The sequence below is a fragment of the Podarcis raffonei genome, chromosome 5 (assembly GCF_027172205.1).
Source record: "Podarcis raffonei isolate rPodRaf1 chromosome 5, rPodRaf1.pri, whole genome shotgun sequence".
NCBI lineage: Eukaryota > Metazoa > Chordata > Lepidosauria > Squamata > Lacertidae > Podarcis > Podarcis raffonei.
In genome coordinates this window covers 20,818,589-20,834,127 of record NC_070606.1, presented here as the reverse complement: position 1 = coordinate 20,834,127, position 15,539 = coordinate 20,818,589, and the positions used below count along the sequence as shown (strand labels likewise).

The 15,539-nt window shown below is 40.4% G+C and overlaps 1 protein-coding gene across 12 annotated transcripts in view; it reads right to left on the bottom strand.

The window, feature by feature from the left end:
- The window catches only part of ZMIZ1 (zinc finger MIZ-type containing 1), a 369,131-nt gene that overhangs the window by 157,709 nt on the left and 195,883 nt on the right, over nucleotides 1-15,539 (bottom strand). Inside the window, exon 5 of one of the 12 annotated variants that reach the window (XM_053388149.1) lies at nucleotides 7,899-8,045. The exons of the other annotated variants lie outside the window; for them this stretch is intronic. The gene's annotated coding sequence lies outside the window, so the exon portion shown is untranslated. The remainder of the gene's footprint in view (nucleotides 1-7,898; nucleotides 8,046-15,539) is intronic. 12 annotated transcript variants of the gene reach the window in all.

The following is a 15,539-nucleotide window of genomic DNA, read 5'->3' as shown; positions in this document are numbered from 1 at the left end:
TATAGTCTGCCCCCCCAAAAGGTCTGAGGGACAGTGGACCGGCCACCTGCTGAAAAAGTTTGTTGACCCCTGGCTCAGACAAAAGTTACCACAACCCTTAAGAACTGCTAGGCTGTAACTCTCTCGGCATTCAGGTAAACCACCTGGAGCCAAGTGAGTTTTGTAAAGCCATTTTGTACCCCACCTGGTCTGAGGAATGGGTAAGGATAAAAGGTGTCATCTGCCTTCTGTAAACTCAGGGAGTACTTCTACACAATGCCTGCCCCCTAGTTTAGAAACTCTTAATGCCTGTGAGAGGTTTACCTAAGCATCAAATTAAAGACAAAACAAATCTCTTTAAATCTGGGCAAACATGAACTGGTTAAAAATAAACTGGGCTTCATTTTTACCTTTAAATTTACCAGTATGTATTACCGCTTTGTTTCAGTTGTCTTGCTTTACAAAAACCATGTGCTATGATCTCAGGGTATATGGGAAGATCATAAGTAAAACATAAAACAGGCACACACAGAAGTTGTTCCAAAACTGAACATCACCACACCTATGTGTGCACTGTGCATGTCTGAGTGTGTCAAGAAGATGATTGGATGACATGAATAGTTAATACATCAAAAAACACTTCTTTTAAGTTAAGATTCCCCCCCCCCCAGGATGCACTTGGAATACCATTTCACTTCAAAAGTTGAGGGGCTGCCAGAGATTTAAACATCCACCCACAACTACTGGTTTATTCCCTTAGTAGAAATGGTACTTCAGAAACAAAATAAGCAGCATGAAAATGTCAGGTGAAAGGTCATTTTAATCATTAAACACTTGAGGGGGAGAGGAAGTCGGTTTTAATAAAGCTTTATTTACCACAAGCAACTAAATAGCTACCGTGGCTGGCTTGGGGCTATTAAAAAGGGACCAGATGCAAGGCAAAGGAAGGAATTGTCATGCCAGGAGCCGGAGAATAGATATTTGTGCGATGCGGCTTTCCATTGTCACTCTACAAATGGGCAATAATCCCCAGAAGACTTTCTATCATCTTTGGTCTCCGAGAGCAAGCAAGCGGGTTGTGTGTGTGTGTGTCTGTGTGTGTGTCTGCCCGCACGCAGTCTCAGCGAGGGGTGGGAATGGATTTATTTAATTTATGGTGGCTTGAGCTGTGAGTGAGGGCGGTCATGCTGGGCTGTGAAAAGCCTTTCTGCAGCCCTGTGCTTTCTAATTCTTTTCCTCCCCCATACATGTCTATTAGATACGAACTCCCCCCCCCCCCAGCCTCAGCCACAACGGTGGCACAACCCCATAAGCTTTGAAAAAAAGAAGAGATGACAGCTTGCATAAGCGAGCCTGCTGGACTCCGCTGGGAGCAGGAGCGGCGGTGCGCAGAAATTGTTCAATCATCAAGCACATCTGCAGTCTGATTACAAAAGCAAAAAGGTGGCGAGGTTGGCTGTGCGGAGCAGGCAGGCCTGTGATGTGACCTATGCTAGGAAGAAGGAATGAAAATATTACACACACACACACACACACACATTTTTCACAGGGACAGAGCAATGCTGCATCTCCAACCAAGTGTATCGTGGCTTTCAGTCCTTGCATGCTGGTCATTTGCTGGTGCAATAAAGCTTTGACTCCTGTCTTATGCCAGTGTTTCTCACCTCTGCCCTGCCGAATTAAAATGGATGGCTTTCATATGTACTAAAAGCAAAAGATCCTCATTTCAAGAAATTGCCCTGCTTAGATGGATGGGTTTTTCGAGTTTACCTCTAACCTCTCAACATGCAAAAAAGAAAGGAAAAAATATAGGTCCATTTGTTATTGATAATGGAGAGCAGACAGGGCATCGGAACCCCATATCTTGTAACAGTGAGAGAGAATGACATAAAATTAAAGGTGGAAGTGAGGTGTAAAAAATAAAAATAAACCCCAGCAACGTATGTGGGTACTGCCTGCAGGCTCACAGCTCAGTTGTATGGACGGCCACCTCCATGTGAGGCTTACCCAAGAACTGTCACAATGGCTATTTTTCAAGCTTTCATTGCGGCTGCCAGGTATTAGAATTTGTAATATTGCAATTTGGGAGCAGGAGAAGTGAACATGGCTGATTTCTAACTCCCCTGAGTTAGAATTCCACCTTTCTTGTGACAAAGCCAGACAGCTTACAACATAATGCACATGTGTAATACAATTTTTAAAAAACATTTCCCCAAAGCATGATAATAAAATGCATGTTTTAAGAGGAACAACCTTCTTTGATAGGGGTGCTCCATAATTGTGGGGCCACCACAGAAATGTCCAAGTCCACACACATGTAGGTATAGTCTGAGTAAGTCTAACCATTCCCTCTTTTGTTGTTTTTGCCTGGCAACCTTATCTTTCCCTTAACCATGTTTTTCAATGACCCAGCAGATGGGGAAAAGGGTGGGAGACTATAAGCAGTGTCTCTCAATGAGCTCAGGTAGAAGATTGTCTCATGCTTGCTAACATGGGGCAGTATTCAACTAAGTTTTACTCAGGATAGACCCATTAAAATCAACAACCGACAACACAAGGGATTCTGGAGAACCACCCTGCCCTAAGGAGAGAAGAGAAGAAGCAAGAACTTGGGATTTGCCCACCATGTAACTCCCTGTGTGGTTCCTCACTCCCCTCTTCTCACAACTGCCACCACAGGGGCATCTGAGGAACCATTTTTTCTTGAGGAGAGGGAAGGAGCAGAAACAGGCTTTCAAAAAGGGTCTCTTTCCCTTGCTTGCCTTTTAAAAAAATCTATAATTGTCATTGATACTCATTGTTTCAATAGGGTTTTATATATATATATATATATATATATATATATATATATATATATACTGAGGGCCACCTGAAAAGCAGTATATAAATAGATAAATGGCACATTGATTTGAAGCGTCAACAGAAAATGAAGGGAAACTATTTCTCTGCTCTAAGCAGAAGAAAATAAGCAAATTAGTGCAGGAAGTGATTTGTGTCAGGTTTTGTAAGATGAGATTGTAACAGCTGAGAAAAATGCAAATATTTGACAGTACCTCATTTACACCCATGCACACATTTTTCTGTTTACACATAAAACATTAAACTGAAATTGCCCAACATATTTCCCCCCCAACAAATTATAAGAAGGGCATTGATACTACAGATTAAATACCTGTAAACATGCAATTTACCACATACATTCTACAGCTGCAACCCTGGAACTGTCCAATAGGTCAAAAATAAGTAAGCCATTTGGCCCCTTGGAATAGTAACCAAGAAGAGTTGTTATCCTTTCGTTCTTCTGAGAGGAGGGCCATGTGAGTTCCTATTAGTGCCAAAGATTTTGAAAGTACTATTTCTTCATTTACAAAGGGAGAGCCTCCATCACTCCTCTGACCCAGCATCACAAGTTCTTTTTCACAAGGTACAGTTTTAGTCTGCAAGGAACTGCCTCCATCACCCGCTTAGAATAGGCCTACCACCATGCGCCTTAAAATACTCCCACTTACAAAATTTCCTCCTTTGCTTAATATCCTAAGGAAGAATTCAGTAAACTCTGAATACACAATACATGTAAATCATTCTAATAAAAGTAGTACTCATTTTTGTTTTTTCCTGCTTGGGTTTTTAATAGCACACTTTCAGCACATGCATACTCTCTTCTTCACCATGGTTTATTCTATTTTGAGATTGAATTTGAAACATTATTCAAGGATGCTTATCCAGACAACCTAGTTGAATTGTCCAGACTGAAACAGCCTGCTTTTCTATTCTCAGGGGCCCCTCTATTCTCCGCGCAGCGTATTTTCCCACACAAGCCAACTCCGTCTAATGTGGCCAGGCTCTATAGTAAAGCTGATGCAACCAAGCAGTAAGAGCCTCACACCTATCAATCACATGCACATAAGCACATAGAGAATATTATACACCAAAAAGCTGCAAAAGAAATCACAGAATCAGAGTTGGAAGGGACACTGAGGGTCATCTAGTCCAACCCCCTGTAATGCAGGAATATGCAGTTGGCCCATATGGAAATCAAACTAATGACCTTGGCGTTATTTGCATCTCACTCTAGCCAACTGAGCTACCTGTGCAGCTCAAAGAAGTGTTCCCTGACCTGGAATCATACCCAGGCCTCCGCAGTGAGAGCGCCGAAACCTTACTGAATGGTTCAAATGTGGAATCTCACAGTCTCTCACCATTTGTGAAACTGTGCAAGTAAAACTGTGACTTCAGATTTTATAAAGGTAAAGGTAAAGGGACCCCTGACCATTAGGTCCAGTCATGGCCGACTCTGGGGTTGCGGCGCTCATCTCGCTTTATTGGCTGAGGGAGCCGGCGTACAGCTTCCAGGCCATGTGGCCAGCATGACTAAGCAGCTTCTGGTGAACCAGAGCAGCGCATGGAAACGCCGTTTACCTTCCCGCTGGAGCGGTACCTATTTATCTACTTGCACTTTGACGTGCTTTCAAACTGCTAGGTTGGTAGGAGAAGGGAAGAGCAACGGGGGCTCACCCCGTTGCGGGGATTTGAACTGCTGACCGTCTGATCGACAAGTCCTAGGCTCTGTGGTTTAACCCACAGCACCACCTTGCCTTGCTGGCCTGTGTTCTGGTCGCCTGACATCACTGCTCCCCCTCCCCGAGTAAATGACCACATAAGTATCATGCAGAATAATACACTTACTGGCATGGTCCAATTACACAAGCTGTTGCTATTCCTTCCTTCCTGTTCTGGAGCCCTTATATAGCATCATCCAGATGTACTGCCCCAGCTCTTTCCTCACTATGCAGGAAAGCCCAGCCGTCCACTCACAGCCAACTCATATTTCCCTTTTAGGGGTGTTTACCAACCACTTTATTCCTTCTCCTTGCCTCCCACCTTTCAGCCTATTTAGCTGCTTCTGGATTGGCTTGTGGCCACCCAGCAGGCCATGACATCATTTCCAGGTGCCAGCTGCTGCTCCTGAAGCAAGCAGTCCCTCATTAGATCAAAGCCAGGATGTGGGATTGTAGAATATCTGCTCATGGCCACATGATCAGTTTTGGTTAACCAGCTGCCATGCAGAATCTAAAACAATACAAATGCACAGGACGAGAGGCATGGCCATGCCTGGCTGTGTCAGTGCACAAAGCACATTCTGGTGACATGTCAAGTGGGTTAAGACTGGCATTGAGGTAAGCTAGTCCAAGTGAATCTGGATACAAAAGTTACATATCAATAGCAGAAACTAGTGGTAGGAGAAACTATTAGCTTCATGATCTGATCCGCTATCTATTAAAGCTTGTGTCAATTCATTATAATTATATAGGCATTCATTCAACAAGCTGCTGTCTAAAACCTAAGGAAGGTTCAAAAGAGAAATCCAACACTCTTTTATTAATATTTTACCAAGCAACATAATATTTTACCAGCAACACTGACCTACTTTATAAGATTGTTGTAAGAATTACTCAGTTTATAATGTATGTGACTCTCCTTGAACATTCCAAAAACTGCTTTATAAATCATTATTACTATAAAATGGCTAATACCACTTTTCTTGTTACTCTGCTCATGGCAAGCCACAGGCCTACCTTTTCAGTGATACAAAGACACAAGAGATTCCAATGCTTAATCTTTGCTTCCTATTCACTTCAATATCATCAACTCCCCCCCCCCCACACCCACACACCTCTTCTATTACAAAAAAATCCTTAGGAAATAATCAGGAAAAGCTCCATACCATTAAGGTGTACCCACTAATACATTCTGCTCTTTCCACAGCATTCTCCTATTAGTAATGATTACTTTCCATGTTGTAAATCAGCAACAAACAGAACTGCAGATCTTTAACGCAAATATTCCTTATCAGCTTGCTTGGGAAATGCAGCAATGCAATGAATTCCTAGGAACAGACAAGCCACCACCCTGCCTCACCTTCAATATTCTAACATTTGTGCTTCTTAATTCGCCATCAGGTTATTGGCTGCCATGTTTACGTTGTCCTTGTATGACGGCTGCTCTTAAGTAGCCTACAATTCATACCAAGGCAGCCCAAGATATATTGGCTGTTAGCTTTGCGCTAATTACTAACCACTGAGCAATCAAAGCCATTGTTTCTTTTACTTAATTATCCACCCCCTAGAAAAGCAATACCATTAACCAAACTTAGCAGAGTTCACTGAACACAAGAGGTTGATTCCTAACAGCCATTCTGTAGAATCACAGAATTGTACATGGCACAAAGGCCACATAGACCCAAAGCACACCCAAAGGGACATGGTTATGCACCCAAAATCAACCTCACAATTCATACTATGCAATCTGGCATGCCACATTGTATCACAACTAGAGACAGCAGATGCTTTGCTGAAATATTTGGCAGTTTTCATCAAACTGCTTGAAATGACTTGCATAAGCAAGGCAGGTCTGGGGCAGTTCATACATTTCAGCAAAGCCAATTTCTAAAATGTACAAAATTAGCATTTCCAAGTCCGTCCCCCACACCACATGGGGGATATGTGAAACAAAGCAACACTTAAAATGGTACAGTACAGGGTTAACATTACCACTTAATGCGTACTATAAACTAAGCATCACAGACAGCCCAGGTAGGTAAACCCCTCTCTTCTACCCTCAGTTATCACCACCAATTCAGTTTGGGAATAAAATTATTTCCTGGCCCCAAATAGAACACAAACAATGAACATGAACAAAATCCCACTCACAAAATATTCATAAGGGAAATCTAGCAAAGGGTACCTCCACACCATTCAAACTACTGTTCTATCACTAGTAAAGTGGAAAGGCAAGATCTTAAAGTTGGTAAACATAAACCCCTGACCTCCCTGGGCATCTGAGGACAACTGAGGCATCAAAAAGCCAGCCCCGAGTAGTCTTCATAAATGCATCCAATGATTTTTGAATCCAATGATGAGCACTGCTCTCACAAAACAGAGGTTACTCCATAATTTTACATACTGGATACTTAGAGACCTTCTTCAGACTTCTAGTCTTCTGGTCAAGTTGTAGATATTGGTTTTTAACAAACTTGAAAGTTTCAGTCTAGATGTGCTGTGCTGTCATCAGAAGGCTACGTTGGTAGAGCATGGGATTCTTTGGAAAGAAGTCTCAGTACCAACCAATGAGGAGTGACAGACTAAACTAATGAGTTATGCCAAAATAGCAAAATTTATGGGAGCAATAAGGAACCGGGGAGGGGGGGACTTTATCAAAGACTTGGAAAAAATTGTGGATTATTTGAAATGTTATTGTACACATATAAATTCATTAGCAGGATTAACTTAAACCAAACAGTTAAAATTAATGCTAAAGGAAAACTAGGGAGTAATTTGTAATTGAAGTACTGAAGTAAATGCCGTATTACAAATTAAAAATATAAGTGGGGGGTGTCAAAATGAACATATTTGTTGGAAAATATTGGATTGTATTTTTGTCAACATATTTTTGAAACTAAAAAATAAAATTTATATAAAATATATAAAATATACCATGAGATTCTAAATCCCAGGGTCCTGGGGTGGAGCCCCATGTTGGGAAAAAGGATTCCTGCATTGCAAGGTGTTGGACTAGATGGCTCTCATGGTCCTTTCCAAATCTACAATTTTATTATTCTAATTCTGGTTATACAAAAAAGGTCACTACCTCAGACAGCATTTTAAAGGGATTATGCAAACTCATGGGTGGGGGCAACTCTATAAACATCTACTAGTTATAACAGCTGAATTTCGATGCTCAAAGACAATATAGCAGGTGATAAGGATATGAGGGCTGCGGCCTTCATGCTCTGCTCGTGGCCTTCTCATAGACATTTGGCTAGATACTGCCAGAAACAGGATACTGAGCTAGATGGGCTCATGATCTGATCCGGTAAAGCCCTTCTAACATAGGTATTAAGCAATTTGCTCTGAAAGTACCTTTCCGCAGGGGCTGTGACCATAAGAATCCCTGGGGTTTCATCTAGCCTCACACATTTGTGGCTACTGTCATGTTGTACAGCTGACATGCAGTGATGTGCCATTGATCATGCTGTCTTTGCAAGGCAAGGAGATGGATTAATGCACCTATTAGATGAAAGAGGGCGAGCCGATAAAGGAAGTCAGGACAGGTCACTGCATATAATGGGAAATTGTTTTTAGACAACGGGTTTTAATATCCCATTTAGTTTCCACATTTCAAAGCTCATTGTGGATTAAAAATGACAGGGAAATTGTTGTAGGCCCATCCACTGTTAGATCATAACATTATGTGAATCAGAGTAAAAAGCCATCAAAACTATACGGATAGCAAATTTGGTTAGAATTTTCTCATCCTCAACAGCAACTTTAAAGGCCTCTGGCTTGCCCCCAAATACAGATGAAGGTTTTGCCTGGGCATCACTTTTGTGATATATTAAGTATGCTGTTAGAAGAATGATGTGTCCGGAAGCCTTTACATGGATCACAACTAGCATGGGAAAGTATGGAGGCAGCAGAGACCACACAGTTCAGAGAATGGAAATGGGAATTAGTCATTTTTAAATTTTGTTAATTCTCTCTTTCTGAAGTGTAATATAGTGAGCAGTGCTCATCTATGGGAAAATACTGACTTTTTGGTCCTGAATGAACAGTTTTCTGACAAAAACGCATAATACATAATGTCATAAGGATATAGTGTATATATAATGCCATTGTGAATATAGGGAGTTGCCTTCTACTGAGACAGACTATTGGGACAACAGAGCCCAATAATGTCTATTTTAGCTGGCAACAGCTTTCTAATATCTCACAGACAAAGGTCTTTGCCATACCTGTAACCTGAGAGCCTCTAAGGGACATGCCACCTTGACAGACATCCTTCTCTCTCCCATTTTCTTTCAGCTTCTACTACATCCATGCCTAAATGCTCTAGAAAATACACTACCTTTTTAAAGAATATAAAAACATTCTAAGAATCAAGTGATGTAGCTGCCCCCCTAACTGAGTGTTTTTCTCCTCAATTTTGCTCCTAAGTATCACATCCTATATACTCACTTGGTTCTCTACTTAAAGAGATGTATGTCTACACCAGTTTGTCTTTGTAGCCACGACTGCAGCATTTCTCTCAATATTGCTATTAATTGGAACATGGTTAAGCATTAGACTGCTATTTATGCCAGAAAGCAAAAACGGACCTGGTAGCTGTCCACTAATTATTATCCCACCCCCCACCCACTTGCTCTCAGATACATGCAGCCTGTATCTGTATGAAATATGGTAGGCAAACTAATTAAAACCTGACAGATTCCATCTTTGAGACAAGCCTCCCAAGATAACAATTTGCCTATCATTATGGAGGAGCTTGATCTCCTCACAAAGGCACCTTGTCTCCAACTCCCCAACTGTCACAGTAAGTGGTTTATATTATCACACTGACTGATTTACCTAGGCTAGGCAGTACCAAGTGGAGAGCCTTGCACTCACCCCATCCCCTCTTCTTCTTCTTTTTAAAAAAGAACACAATAACTACCTAAAGTCAAAAGAATTGCTCAGATATGTTCCAGAGTGGGATGCGGGGGTCTGGTTTAGTTCTCTAGATAACCTCTTGTCAAGAGTGGGCACATTAGATAAGAGATGACACAGGCCTCAAGCATAATGTTTCTCTCTGTCTCTCTCCAGCTACTAATGACTGATATGCTGGCCTGCTTCTGAACCCTCCGAATCTCTTTGACCAATTGCTGGGCAAGTTAGAACTATTACTGCATACACGCAACAGTAAGGAGCAATTACTGAGTTCCGTTATGCCCAGACTAGAAAATAAGCATTTACATTTTGATCACTACATAAAGCATGATTCACAAACTGAGAAGCTTTCTAGTTGTAGTATCCAAATCATGGAAGTATATGTACATAGGAGGGTGAAGAAACTGTCTTAATGGTCAAGATGCTCTGCAACCTCTTGATGTCCATCCTTCTCTGACCTAGTTGCACAGGTTTGTCCTTTCAGGGTATGATCACAGAAACACCCCTGTGCCATCAAATCAAACAATGGGAAATGAGTCTAAGAAGTCCTCCTGCTTTCTACCACAGATATACACAGCTTGCCAAATTTTGTTTTTATGCATTCAGCTAACAATTATTTCATTGGGGAATTCTGACAGATTATAGGTAGATGTGTATGTATATAGCAGAGGGGGTCATCCCAAACAGACTTATCCAATTTCATAATTTTCTTTTAATTCCTTCCCCACTTTCTATGAAATCTTAATGTCACATGTGCTGTGACTACAGCAAATGAACTGGTAAAAAGGTCTCTGTGGGGTCTACTGTGTGCCCAGTTAATTTGTACACAAACAGTGGTTCTTTCTTACCAGAGCACATCACTTACCAACTCCAACAGCTGGTCCTAGGACTTGTGGCCAAAGTATAGTCTGTTAATTAGCTCTTGTACATAAATGGTTGGGGGACTTGGGTATGTTTCACCTGGAGAAGAGCAGATTGAAAGGTGATATGATAGCCATATTCAAGTATCTGAAGGGCTGTCACATGGAAGATGGAGCGAGCTTGTTTTCTGCTGCTTCAGAGGGTAGGAACCAAACCAATGGATCCAATTTTGCTTTTAAAAAAGGGAGATTCCAGCCAACCATTAGGAAGAACTTTCTGACAGTAAGAGCTGCTTGACAGTGGAATGGACTACTTCAGAAAGTGATGGACTCTTCTCCTTTGGAAGTTTTTAAACAGAGGTTGGATGGCCATCTGTCAGGGATGAAGGTAGATAAATGCTCCTTGTTACTAATTCTGGGCCAGAATGACTAATTCTAGAATGGAAGAGAGTGGCTTAGCTCAGAACATAACTCGGTTGGGGACACTCTTCTCACGTTAGTGAAACAGGTGTACCACACCCCTCCAGATAACATCAGTATGATGTGGACACCACACAAATACCAAAGTGCACAGGCCCTTGACTTCCACAATTCTTCTTCTCAGAAAATGATTGCTGGTATACTAACTGGATATATGCGTGAATTAGTTTATTTACATGATGTATGGGAGGAGAGCTCACCTCCCTCCATTCCTTTACAATGCAAAGCCTGGTGCCATTTCACAGTATTGTATCTGAACTGGGCTAATGATGTTAGCAACTGACATGCTTGTCGCTGAAAATCAGGTTGTCATATTTCATGGGGGGCAGATAGAAAAATGGGTCTGGTGACTAGAATATTATTTTAAAGACTACCCCAAAATTCCAACTGCTGGAAACAATTAATTTGATATGTCCTTAGCATCACAAAAAGTGGGTACATAAAAAAAAATACACTACAATCTAGTATATAAATCGAAGTGCTAATTTATTAGGATTTTCAGATTTCCAAACTTTACCACATACTGTTTACTACAGCTAAAAAGCTGGTATTTCTACCAGTCAAATTTGGGAGGGGGGATTAGGAAATATTCTCCAGAATTAATCACAATCAAATGGAACAGAGGAGAAAATAGCTACAGTTAGAAAAGTAGGGCACTTCAGTGCCCCTGGCTTATCCCCTCTTCCTTCATAACACATTCTTTTGGGAGGAGGGAAGGGAAAGTGCTACTACAGAACGATTCTCCAGTTGGCATTAATAAGTGCCAGGCCAGCTAGTAATCATGCCTTCTTAAATTTAAAATGTTCACAATGTTTCATGATTGCTGAGGTTAGAAGGAAGTTCCAATGTAATTGCACATCCTCAAAACTGCTTTCCAAGCTTGTGTAGATGAAACCTTGTTGTCCATTTCAGCACTTTAAAAATGTTACACTTATAAAAAACAGGATTCCTAATGCTACACAACCAGGATGAAAACTTTCGAGATTATGATAATTTTCTGTTATTATTCCGCGGTCATGTCTGATACCTCCTTATCTGCCTCTCTCTTGCTAAAAGACATTTGCTGATCTTAAACCTGGCTTGAATGAATAGCAATTGTTCCCATTTGGTTTTCAAGGTACTTTTTTTTTTGTTTGTCTACCCCATTCACTGGCCTGAAATCAGCAAGGCCTCAGATGGCTGTTGCTATGGCAACCCTGTTCATTCAACACTGGAGTATAATGAAGACAATGTGTTTTCCATTTAGATGAGTTTTGGAGCAAAAGAAGAGAGAAGACTTCTGCTTAACAGCTCCACAGAATGCAGGGTAATATAATCAGGTTTTCTGTAGTACCAGTTACATCATGGTGTGCTCCTAAGAGAGAGAATGTTACACCCACATTTAACCATAATTATCGTAGTGGTCAGATTAATCAAATGTGAGATTGTATTTCCTATGTTTTAAAGACTTTGCCAAAGAAAACAGAAGGGAAATATATTCATACCATATTGTATGTAAAAACGGCAAATAGCCCGTTAATACTTTTTCCACTGTTGATACTTTTTTGCCTTTGTGGACTTGATAACAGACACTTCAGATATTCCTTTTAATGTGCCTCTTTTCTCAATTCTTAAGCAGGAGTGGCATTTAAACAAAAATAAATGAGAGTGGTTCAGAACAAATGTATGTGAATAATTATTGATTTTAAATGGGCAGGAAACTCTTTCCCCTCATTCTAGCATTCATTTGTTTTTCTTTGAACTAGTTAAATCCATATAGTTGCTAAACAAAATAATATGTGATGCAGAAAATACCAAGAAACCCAAAAACAATTCTGCATCACTGAAATTTGTGTAAAATCATTTACAAAAATTGTTTCCTAAAGAGCTTCAGAAGTGGGTTCACTCCTGTCACTTCCACTTTAAGGTCACTCTTGTCTAGTTTCCTAACATTTTATAGCTACTCAGAGCCTTTCAGGTGACACGAAATATAAATTACATAAATAGTTCAGTTTTATCTCCAACTTTTAGGAACTTCTTCTATTTATCTATTTACATTTCTTTCACAATGCCATCCCAAGGACTTTGGATAGCCAACACCATGTGATTAAAATAAATCTTTATAAAAACCAATGGAGCATTCATTGACAGTCTTTCTATACATGCCTTTGTTGACACACAGATCTGAGTTTCATACAGATGCAAATCATGCTTGAGATAGAAACTTCATTAAACTATTAGAACAGCTGGACCAAGTCTTTAATTAATGTAACAATAAAAACCCAAATCTAGACATCTCGAGGATACCTGTGCACATACAAAAGTTCCAAGAAAGTGTCCATATCTGGATGCAAGTGAGTATCACCTGCAGTTAACAGTTCTCAAAGTTTCCTTTCATACATTACCATAGTGGTTAGGTTGCACCTTCCCTATGGCTTGATCCTACATTGGTCTAGTAATGTTTGAAAGGTAGAACCTCACAACAAAACATAAGGTACTACCTATAGCAGAGTCAGTGGCTCAGATGGAGATGATAGTGTCATATGCCACATCCTATCCCCAAAAAGCTGGCCACAGAAGAAATGCAACCAGCGCATAACATCTTAACTGCCCTCTGATACTGGAACTGATGGTGCTAGAACAATTCCCCTATGAGGAAAGGGCTCCTGTTACATTCTTATGATGAACACAACTTCCAATGGTGACACACGTTTGAATAAGACATCTGTCACCTTCCTTCCCACACAATATTTTCTAACGCAGTCAAGTTCACACATTCAGTTGCCATTGATATACAGTTTTTAGAAAAAAGGAACAATCATGCTTTCTCTTTATAGTTCACATATTCAATTAAGTGCAGCTACAGTTACTACATTTCATAGACACACTCATTAATGTAAGAAGGGCTGATTTTTATTTCCCTTGGAAAATGTATTCAAGCCATTTAGTGTTCCAAATAAAATGGGTACTGAACAGAAAAAAATGTGTAAAGCACAATTTCTCCCATTCAAAGAGCAATCAAGCCATATTTTTTGTACAAATGATTAGCTTCAGGTTACCAACCTTTTTAAGCCAGAGGACAACTGCAGAAGTAGGCAGTGTTTTGTTGATGGTACAGAAGCTAAGAAGTTTTTCATATGGCCACCATTTTCCAATATGGAATATTATTGCAAACAGTTGGGGAGGGGATCACAAAAATCTGTTTGGAGTGAATTTGTAAGGCATGTAACACAGCAGCAATCCTAGGTTTGCCACCAAACTCAATAGGAAACCACAGCCAATCCCGGCTCTCTAATGAGAATACCTGTATGATTTCAATTACCTTATTTTCACCTTCACCTTTCACATTTTTTTAGGTGTACACTTGTGAAATCTTACATGACATACTGTGTGAGGAGGCCCTTAACTTCACTATATCTGACTGTTACCTTAGAGTACGTTTGCTAGAAACAGCAGAACACCACAAATCATTTCTTTACCTTGGAACACATGTGGAGAATTGTCCCCACATTAAAATTCCAGCAATTTTAACACTGACTCACGTTATAGGATTGTAGTAGAGCCGAAAATTACAGCAAATTTGAAAGTTGACACATTTTCTGCAGCATAGTTTGACTCTGAATATATGTAAATGGCTGGGAATCCCGTAAGACTTACTACTCAAGCATAAAACTTGTGCATCTCACTGTGATCACCAAAAGGCTTCTTCACAACAAAATGCTTGCAAAACTTGATATTATGCAAGTCAGGTTTGACACACCATGAGAGATTTTGTAGTCAATGTCATCCATATGCTTGCTTTTTCATCTCATTCTAAGGAATTCATGGAAATTCTGGTGCCTGAAATCAGTAATGGAGTTATGGGAGCGATATTATTGGTTTGTTGTTGTTCTTATTTTTATTATGTATTCTGTAGTTTTTATGTTGTAATTTTAAGTTGTGAAACACTCTGAGGATGGTATACAAATTTAATAAATAATAAGAATAAATAATAATTTTAAAATGTGGATCCAGTGTGCAGCAGCAGTGAAAAAGGAAAATTCCATGTTAGGGATCATTAGGGATGGGATCAAGAATGAAATTCATATCTGCAATATCTGATGCAACAACATCTGGAATATTGTATACAGCCCTTGTTGCCACATCTCAAAAATGACAGTTGCTTTTGGGAAAAAGGTGCAGAAGGAGTCAATTGAAATGATGAGGAGACTGCAGGAACTCACTTATGAGAAATGTTTTTGTTTTTGGAGGGGCAGGGGTTTATTTTGGAGGGGGGAATCAAGAAAGGGGTGATAGAATAGAACAAGGCTACTCCTGTGGTGTGGAAATGGTGGAAAGAGTCCTATCCACATCCCATGCACAATATTAGATCCCAGGGTCATTTAAGGAAAGTCAAGGGAAGAGGATACAGGACAGACAAAAGGAGGTACCGGTATTTCTTCACACAACCAACTATGGATGTTGTTGACACAAACCGTGATGAGAGCCACCAACTTAGATGGTTTTAAAGGGGGTTTAGACCCATTCATTGGGAATAAGGAAACTAAATGGTTACTAGTCAAGTTAAGTCAGGCATGGCCAAACTTGGCCCTCCAGCTGTTTTGGGACTACAACTCCCATCATCCCTAGTTAACAGGACCAGTGGTCAGGGATGATGGGAATTGTAGTCCCAAAACAGCTGGAAGCTTAACTCAAGCATGGCCAGAAGAGTTAAGTATATACGGTCTCCTCTGAATGCCATAGCACAAAATAGGAACAA